Source organism: Sceloporus undulatus, chromosome 1 (assembly GCF_019175285.1).
Source record: "Sceloporus undulatus isolate JIND9_A2432 ecotype Alabama chromosome 1, SceUnd_v1.1, whole genome shotgun sequence".
NCBI classification, from domain to species: domain Eukaryota; kingdom Metazoa; phylum Chordata; class Lepidosauria; order Squamata; family Phrynosomatidae; genus Sceloporus; species Sceloporus undulatus.
Window position 1 is genome coordinate 378,785,292 of NC_056522.1, and position 9,120 is coordinate 378,794,411.

General features: G+C 45.2%; 1 protein-coding gene across 1 annotated transcript in view; it reads left to right on the plus strand.

The window, feature by feature from the left end:
• L2HGDH (L-2-hydroxyglutarate dehydrogenase) overlaps nt 1-4,339 on the plus strand; it is a 22,209-nt gene extending 17,870 nt beyond the window's left edge. The window contains exon 7 of the transcript XR_006104533.1: nt 4,210-4,339. The gene's annotated coding sequence lies outside the window, so the exon portion shown is untranslated. The remainder of the gene's footprint in view (nt 1-4,209) is intronic.
• The last annotated feature ends 4,781 nt before the right edge of the window (nt 4,340-9,120 follow it).

The window sequence follows — 9,120 nt, forward strand, 5'->3', positions numbered from 1 at the left end:
TAATTAAAGGAGGGGGGAGTCCCCACATCAACAGGGCTGTGGGCTCCGATTACAAGAGATACTGGTTAACTTTTTCTGGTGTTCATTTTATTACTGTTAGCCCATGAAGTTTGAGTTGTGCTGTTTCTGCTCACCCCCCTCTCCTTTTTTCCAGGCCAGAAAGATGCCTGGAAACTAATTCAACAAGGAAGGGGCTAGCCCAGGGGTAGGCAACTTTTGAGCCGGGGGCCGGGTTGCTGTCCCTCCCGCCACAAGGAGCCGAAGCCAAAAAACCAATTAATAATTATTAAAAATTAAATATATAAATAAACCGGGACAATGTAGGAACAAATTTTCAAATGGAAGACACTTTTTTTTTAAAAAAAATGGAGGACACGCGAAAAAAATTTGCTGATTTTTTTAAAAAATGTTGTATAAATGCATGTTCTGAGGCTTCTATAGACAATTGCCCTCCAAAGGCCCCGGCGGCACATCGGCGGCAGGACCAGGCTGGGGCCGGTCCAAGCCTTGCCGGGCCGCATCCGGCCCGCGGGCCGCAGGTTGCTACCCCTGGGCTAGCCATAAGCCAACATGATGATTTTCTTCCTTCCTCATGGGCCTCCATCTCTGTCTCCCTTGAGGCCAGAGCCCCTTTTGCTTTTGCTGGAACAGCCTAAGACATAAGATGAGCACATGGTTCTACCTCCTTTGTGCAAACTGTTATCAGCCATGCACTTCTCATTAAGAGCATAAGCTTTAACAATTCAGATTCATTAAATGCTAATAGACAGGGTGACTCAAGCAAGGAGAAGGCCTCTGGTCACTCAGCAGACCTCTAATGCTTACAGCATTGAGGATTCTCATATGAGGTGTAGATATATTGGATTAAGGTTACCAACCAAGCTTCACTTTATTGTCATAAGGGTTATGTTCCTTCTTTTTGGAGAGATTCTGTTGTTAAAGGGAAGAAACTAAAAAAAATACAGTTTCTTCCATGAGATGGTTCTCATAATACGGGGGCTAGAAAAGCTCTTATCAAAAAACAAACAGACAACAGACTCCTCTCCATGGGGGGAGAAAACCCCCCCTCTCTCCATGAGTGTTTTTATAAAACAATATAGTCAGTTTTTTCTGCTAAGAGGTTGCTTCAAATCCCCTTCGACATCCTACAGAGCCCTGAGGAGTCTGCCACAAAGATCACAATTGCCTCTTACCTTTTCTAGATAGTTACATTTTAAATAAGAAGGCCTGCTGATGGGCTTGCCATTCAACTGCTTCCTGACTTGGATAGGCCTATTGTAACAAGGTCTATCTTGCATATGTGAATTGGGCTCAAGGCCATGAAGGTTCATGCTGCCAACTCTCTTCTTTTAGTGGTCTCAGGAAGCTCAAATTCCTTTGCATATTGTTGGGCTGCTTTGATTGTGATTTCCTGCCTGGCAGGGGTTGGACTGTGGTCCTTGTGGTCTCATCCAACTCCATGCTCTGGTTTTATGGTTATAAGGTTAGCTGCTGTGTGGGTGAGTGTCTTATCCCTGACTGGTTTCATGCCAAGGTCTGGCCCAGACAACCCCATTGTCCACTGCCTTCTGAGGCTGGGAAAATGGACTTCCCAGTGCCTATGCTTGTTTTAAATTTTAATTGGAGGTCAGACATTAACATTCCTCTTTCAGAGTGTAAGTCTTAATTACTACAAATAAATCACCTTAATATCACCTCATTGCTATAAACCAGTTGACAAAGTGATCAGTGATCGGGTGGAAGCTGCCATAGGTCCGATTTAGATCAGGTTCTATTCTAATGACTCATAATCACCGCTTAGACAAGTTTCATCAACATGCTTCAGGTTTCAGGGCCCTGCTTAAGTCATCCAAGATGACATAAGAGGGACTTGACCCAAGGTTATAAGGCGGTGTCTGCATCACGTCGGTTCTGCTCATATGAGCAGCCTAGCCATGGCGGGCCTCCTCACTTAAGGGGGGCTATTGAGGGAGTTTCCAACCGGGCCGGCCCACCAGACATCATTTTCCAGCTTGGGTTTGTGTGAACAGGTCTTAAAGGCGCTGACGGTTGGCCGATCAATTCTTTGGGGGAGGGGCCTTCCTCCACACACCTTCTCCCTCAAGGTTCATCTTCCTCCCGGCCCTTCCCTCCGCCAGACGAGTGTCAGGGCTGGGGCCCTGTCGGTACGTATGACTTGTATATTTTAGGCCGGTCTCAGTGTGCCTTCGTCCGACCCTACCTTTTTGCCTAGGGTCCAACTCAGCCTTTCAGGTGTCACAGACATTCTCCTGCCTTCATTCTGCCCAAGTCCTAAGAAGGACTTGGAAAGGACCTGGCACACATGGATGTGGCAGAGCCCTCAAAATCTACACAAGGGACTTCAACCTTAAGGTCATCTGAATGTTGTCGTTTCCTTTTTTTCCAGGCTCTTTGGGGTACAAGTTATCTGCCTCAACTCGGTGGATCAGGTCTTGTATTCAAAAGAGCTACTGACTCTGTCTCACTCCACCCGAGGGGGTGATGGCGCACTCAACCAGGGCGCATCTACCTCTGCGGCCCTGGCCACTTGCGCTCCCTGTCAGACATTGCAGGGGCGGCCACATGGAAGTCGCCTTCGACCTTCATAAGACATTACAGACTGGACGTGTCTCAGTCCGCCTGTGCATCATTTGGAAAGGGGTCTCCAACAGATTGTGTCGGGGGCCACAGTCTCCTAGCAGCACCTCCCTCCCAGTTGAAGGGCTTTTGTAAATCCCAGATTACAGGAGACACGACCCCTCTCTGCTGGGAAAAGGAACGTTGGTACTTACCGTGGACCCGTTCATTTCCTGCAGAGAAGGGTCCTGGCAAACCTGCCCACCGGGTGCTGCCTGCGGCCTCCGACCCTGCCTGCCTCTGGTGGACCTGCCTTGTTCTTCTTCTTGTTGCTGGATTGGTTTTCTGAGTTCTTGTTTGTTCTTGGACTGTTTTTTCTAAGGTGTTCTAGTTAACCCTTAGCTGATGTTACTAAAGTTCCGTTCCTTGATACCTTACTAGTCGCTTGGCTTGTGACATGCGGCTCCAGGGGGGCTAGCTCCTCCCTATAGGGGCCGGTCTTTTGTTATAGTCCCTGCCTACAGGAGCAAATAGGCGGAGCTAACCCAGATTACAGGATGCCAGGACCCTTCTCTGCAGGAAATGACGTGTCACGGTAAGTACCCCATGACTTTTATGCAACAGTGTTACTGTTATCTATATATCAGTACAGTGTACCTCGGGTTACGAAATTAATTCGTTCCGCCGCTCCGTTCGTAACCCGAGTAATTTCGCAACCCGAAAAGGCTTTTTTTAGCACTGGAAGCCGCTAGCCGCGCTTTGCGTTTGAATTTCGCGCCGAAAAAAAATTCGTAAACCCGAAAAAAATATCTGTATCCCAGAACAGTTTTTTCCAATCTAACTTTTTCGTATATCCGGAAATTCGTAACGCGCTCAATTCGTATCCCGGGGTACCACTGTATATATGTTGCATAGGTAGTGTTTGGTTGTGTACACAGCTGGGTCATTTTGCATAGAAAAAATTACACAGAAATTAGTAGATGAGACAGGGACGGACAATTGCAAACAGCCAAGTTGAAAAAAATCCCTCCGTTTTGTGAAGTTCAAGGCTTTCATGGCCGGCATCCAATAATTTTTTTGTTTTTTCGGGCTATGTGGCCGTGTTTTTATTTACATGAACTTATTGCATATAATGTTTTATATTACATGAACTTATGCATATAATAACAGAGCCAGTTGCTTCTATTACACGGTGTCTTTCCCTTAATGTGTGCTGCAGAGACAGGGTTACTTCTGTACATTTTAAGATATTAGAAGGTTTAGGGAACTTGTATGTTTGCCTAGGGAAGAGAAGGTTAAGAGGAAACATGATAGCCATGTTTAAATATTTGATGTCATATTGAAGATGGAGCAAGCTGGTTTTCTGTTGCTTCGAGACAAGCTACAGGAAAGAAATTCCACTGAACATTAAGAAGACTTCCTGCCAGCAAGAGCTGTTAGCACTGGAAAAACACTGCCTGGATCTCCTTCTTTGGAGTTTTTTTATCAGAGGCTGGACAGGCATCTTTCGGAGGCACTTTGTGGTGTCTTCTGCATGAAATTGGGGGTTGTACTGGATAGCTCTGGGGCCTCTTCCGACTATGATGTTCTAGGATTTTAATTCAGGTGTTTTCTTGTGCTTTGCTGTGATAGGTACCTGATCCGCGGTTTCCTTTTCTGGGCATTCTTTCACTCCGAGGATGGATGGTGTGTCTGGCTTGGGCCCAATGCAGTACTCGCCTTCAAACGAGGAGGGCTACAAGTTCTATGACTTCAGCACCCAGATTTTATGGAGCAAACTTCATACAGGTAGCCACCTTTGCTTTATTTTTTACAGCAAGGCCTCAGCAACTTCTTGAGGCCAAGGAAAGGGCTGCTATCTTGGGCCCTATGTCACCAACTGCAACATCAATCCATTCACCTCTGTGGACAGTCGGGGGCTAGAACCTCTCCTGCACCATAGGGTCCACAGTACAGTGCCTCATTTTTTCTTCCAAACATGACAACAAAAGAAGGAGGGCCATCACAGTTTGGTGGTTTTGGATAGAATCATAGGTTGGAAGAGACTGCATGGGCCATCCAGTCCAACCCCCCCTGCCCTGCAGGAAAACCAAATCAAAGCCTCCCGACAGATGGCCATCTAGCCTCTGCTTAAAGACCTCCAAGGCAGGGACTCCACTACACTCAAGGAAGGAGTGTGTTCCACTGTCGAACAGCCTACTGTCAGGGACGTTCTTCCTAATGTTGAGGTGGAATCTCTTTTCCTGGAGCTTGCATCATTGCTCCTGGTCCTGTTCTTCTGGAGCAGCAGAAACAAGCTTGCTCCCTTCCCATATGACATCCTTTCAAATATTTAAACAGGGCTATCATATCACCTCTTACCTTCTCTTCTCCAGGCTAAACATCCCCAGCTCCTGAGTCGTTCTTCATAGGGCATGGTTTCCAGACCTTTCACCATTTTAGGTCGCCCTCCTTTGGACGACTCCAGTTTCTCAACATCCTTTTTAATTGTGGTGCCCAGAACTGGACACAATTATTCAGGTGAGGCTGACCAAAGCGAATACAGTGGCACTATACTTCTCTTGATCTCGACACTATACTTTTATTGATGCAGCCTAAAATTGCATTGGCCTTTTTGCTGCCGCGTCACACTGTTCATATTTTCAAACTGTGGTCTCACTGGCTCCTAGATCCTTTTCACATTTGTCCATTCAGCCAGGTGCCCCCCATCCATATCTGTGTATTTATTTTTCCGCCCTAAGTGCCGTAACTTATTTCTCTGTGTTGAATTCATTTGTTAGCTTGGCCTAGGATAGTTGCCCACTGATTCCGTGATGTGGGAGTGCCCTGACAGGTAAATTGATAAGGCACCGATAGGTAATCTGTTGCCCACCTCACTCGTCGTTTTAAAATTAGTATCCTTTACTCCCACCTTGCCCCTTGATGTGGATATAATGAGAAGTATCATTCATTCTAATCGCAGTGCAAGGAGTCCTCATTCTCACCTTAGCACGTAAATGTTTACTGTAAAAGCCTTGTTAGAATGAAGCGTCCCCTCCCTGATTTCACTCCCCTGCCATTTTGTCTATTTTTAAACTTGGGTAGAGAAAGAAAGACTCAAAGAATTTGAAATCCTGTTCTCATTTCATCGACAAAAAAACATTCTCTTGCATTCCTTCTCCTTCCCTTAAAATCTCCTGTGTGTGTGTGTGTGTTAACTGCCATCAAGTCAGTTCAACTTATGGCAGCCCTGTGAATGAGAGACCATAACCCTCTTATCAACACCCCTGCTCAAGTAGCAGATCAGCACCATCTGTAATGCGGTCCTTTCTTTATATTGTTTTCTAATGAGTCATGTCTTCTCCTGATTCTCAGAGTATGATAGTCTCCGTTAGTATTTTGCTTCTGGTGACGTCAGCTTGATTTGCTCTAGGACCCATTTATTTGTTTTTAGCAGTCCACAGGATCTGTAAAAACTCCTCCAGCACCTCATTTCAGATTTATTTATTTCTTCCTATCAGCTTCTTCACATTCTTGCTGTGATCAGTAGTTGTTGGCACATTTGTTTGGCCTCCTCAGCAAAAGTTGTGTTGCCATGGGTGACCTACCAGTAGCTGCCCTCAATAACAGCTTCTTGCCTCACAGGACTTTTCACACCACCGTGAAAAGATTTGCCATGGTGGGATAATCTCTTAAACCTGTACCCTTTCTTTAGCTTGCTGATTGCATAGAATCATAGATCATATAGAATCGTAGAGTTGGAAGGAAGAGACCACTAGGGCCATCCAGTCCAACCCCCTGCCAGCAGAATCCAAATCAAGCATCCCTGACCAGATGGCCATCCAGCCTCTGTTTAAAGACCTCCAAGGAAGGAGACTCTATCACCCTCCGGGAAGGAGTGCATTCCACTGTCGAACAGCCCTTACTGTCGGAAGTTCCTCCTAATGTTCAGGTGGAATCTCTTTTCCTGTAGCTTGTCATCCATTGTTCGCGGGTCCTGTTTCCGGAGCAGCAGAAAACAAGCTTGTCCCTCTCCATATGACATCCTTTCAAATATTTAAACAGGGCTATCATCCTCACCTTCTTAACCTTCTTTTCCCAGGCTAAACATCCCCCGCTCCCTAAGTCGTTCCTCATAGGGCATGGTTTCCAGACCCTTCACCTTTTGTCGCCCTCCTTTGGACACGCTCCAGTTTCTCAATGTCCTTTCTAAATTTTGGCGCCCAGAAATGGACACAATATTCTAGGTGGGGCCTGACCAACGCAGAATACAGTGGCACATTACTTCTCTTGATCTAGACAATACCTTTATGATTCAGCCTAAATAGCATTGGCCTTTTAGCCGCCGCATCACACTGTTCACTCATGTTCAACTTGTTTCTCCTGACTCCCAGATCCCTTCACACGTAGTTTCATTCGCCAGGTGTCACCCCATCCTCCTCTGTGCATTTTCTTTTTCCGCCCTAGTGCAATACCTTACTTTCTCCGTGCTTGAATTTCATTTGTTAGCTTTGGCCCACGCTTCTAGTCTCTTCAGGTCATTTGACTCTATCCTGTCCTCGGGTATCGCTCTTCCCCCATTTGGTCTCATCTCGCAAATTTGATAAGTATGCTCCCAATCTGTATAGAAGTCCCTCCTCATGGAACTGCAGCCCATGATCGAAGAATCCAAATCCTTCTCGGCGGCACCATCTGAGAATAATAATAATAATAATAATTTGTTTTATTTATATACCGCTATTCCAAAGATCATAGCGGTGAACAGCAAGTAAGCTAATTAGCAAGTAAGCTAATTTGCCCCCAACAGTCTGGGTACTCATTTTAGGGACCTCGGAAGGATGCAAGCCTGAGTCGAGCTTGGGCCCTTTTGCTGGTCTTGAACTCGCAACCTTGTGGTTTTGAGTACAGTAAATGGCTGCAGTACAGGCATTTAACCACTGCGCCACCAGGGCTCCTGCTACTGAGAATGCCAGTGGTAGGCAGTGAATGTTATTACAGATGCAATTTTCCGTTTCTTATTGCTATGATGATTTTATTTCTACCTTTAAATCAGGCATGTTCATGCTGTGCACCAAAGTCAAACTTCTCCTAGGTAACATAGAGTTGGAAGAAACCACAAGGGCCATCCGGTCCAAGCCCCCTTCCATGCAGGAACTGACAATCAAAACATCCCGACAGATGGCCACCCGGCCCTGCTTAAAGACCTCCAAAGAAGGAGACTCCACCGCACTCTGAGGGAGTGCATTCCTATGTCGAACAGCTCTTTCTGTCAGAAGGTTCCTCCTCTTCTCAATTCTGGCTACATTGACTCCTTGGTGTCTCCTTTGCTTTCTCTGTTCAACCTATTTCCCTGATTTGCTCCCTCTTCTTGTTTGAAGGTTGCTTTAAAATCTATGAACACCCCTTTCCTCTGGTGGTGCAGTGGTTAAATGCCTATGAACACCCCTTTCCTCTGGTGGTGCAGTGGTTAAATGGTATTGAACTGTGAGTTCAATACCAACCAGGGGCTTCAGGTTAACTCAGCCTGGCATTCTTCTGTAGCCTTCACATCCTTCTGTAGGTCGCTAAAATGGGTACCCAGCTTGTTGGGGGCAATTAAGTTACATTTTGTAAACTGCTTAGTACATCGGTAAGTGATATAGAAATGTACTTGCTATTGCTATTGCTCTTCCCCCTTTACCACCAGTTAGCCTCCTAGCCCAATCTTTGTGTTGTTTGCCCAGAATTAGGGTGGAACCAGACTTTACAGTGAAAACATGAGGTTCCCAAATAGGCATATGAGACAAATGTAGGAGTGAGGGGTGAGGGGTACTTGCAAGGAACAACGAACCCCTGGGAGAACACTACTTCATTTTGTTTTTGGGTTTCTTTCCTTTTCCAAAAATTGAGTTTGTGTTTGCTGTCCAGAAGAGGGCTTCAAAACTGAAGTTTTCAGGGGAGAATTTACACATTTGAAAGGAATTGCACTCTGCCAACTTGCAAAACTTTCTAACAGTTCTTCCCAGTGAAGAGCTTCCCGTTCATATTGTTTCTGCAACTGTGGGTTAGGGAATATGTGCTTGATAAGATATGGGTTATTCCACCCTATTTCTAAGTTCTGTGCTGTGTCCTTAACATGCTATTGCTATCAGTTAGATGTTTAGTTGCAGTACTAGACAAAAACACAAAAGGTCTATTAATGTCCTGACACTTTAAAGTCCATCATACTGGCCATGTGTGTTGTTGTTGGAAGTGCTGTCATAGCTGTTATAAAAACAACAGACTCTTGTACCTTAAAAGATTAAGAATCTTATTATGGCATAAGAGTACATAAAGAACAGTCCATAAAGTACAGTCCATTTCAAGTGCATAAAATTTTCTCTCCAGTTTCAAGAATATACATGAAAAGTAAAAAGAAGTCAGCAGAAAACAAAAGCAAAACTATACAGAAATACTGCTCCAATAATGAATCAGGATAGTATTTTTTTCTCCTATTGTAGGTTACACCTACTTAGGTTACTACCAACTGGATGTCTGTGTTACCACACTGCATAGTCACTGTATTATTTTTTTTTACATACATTT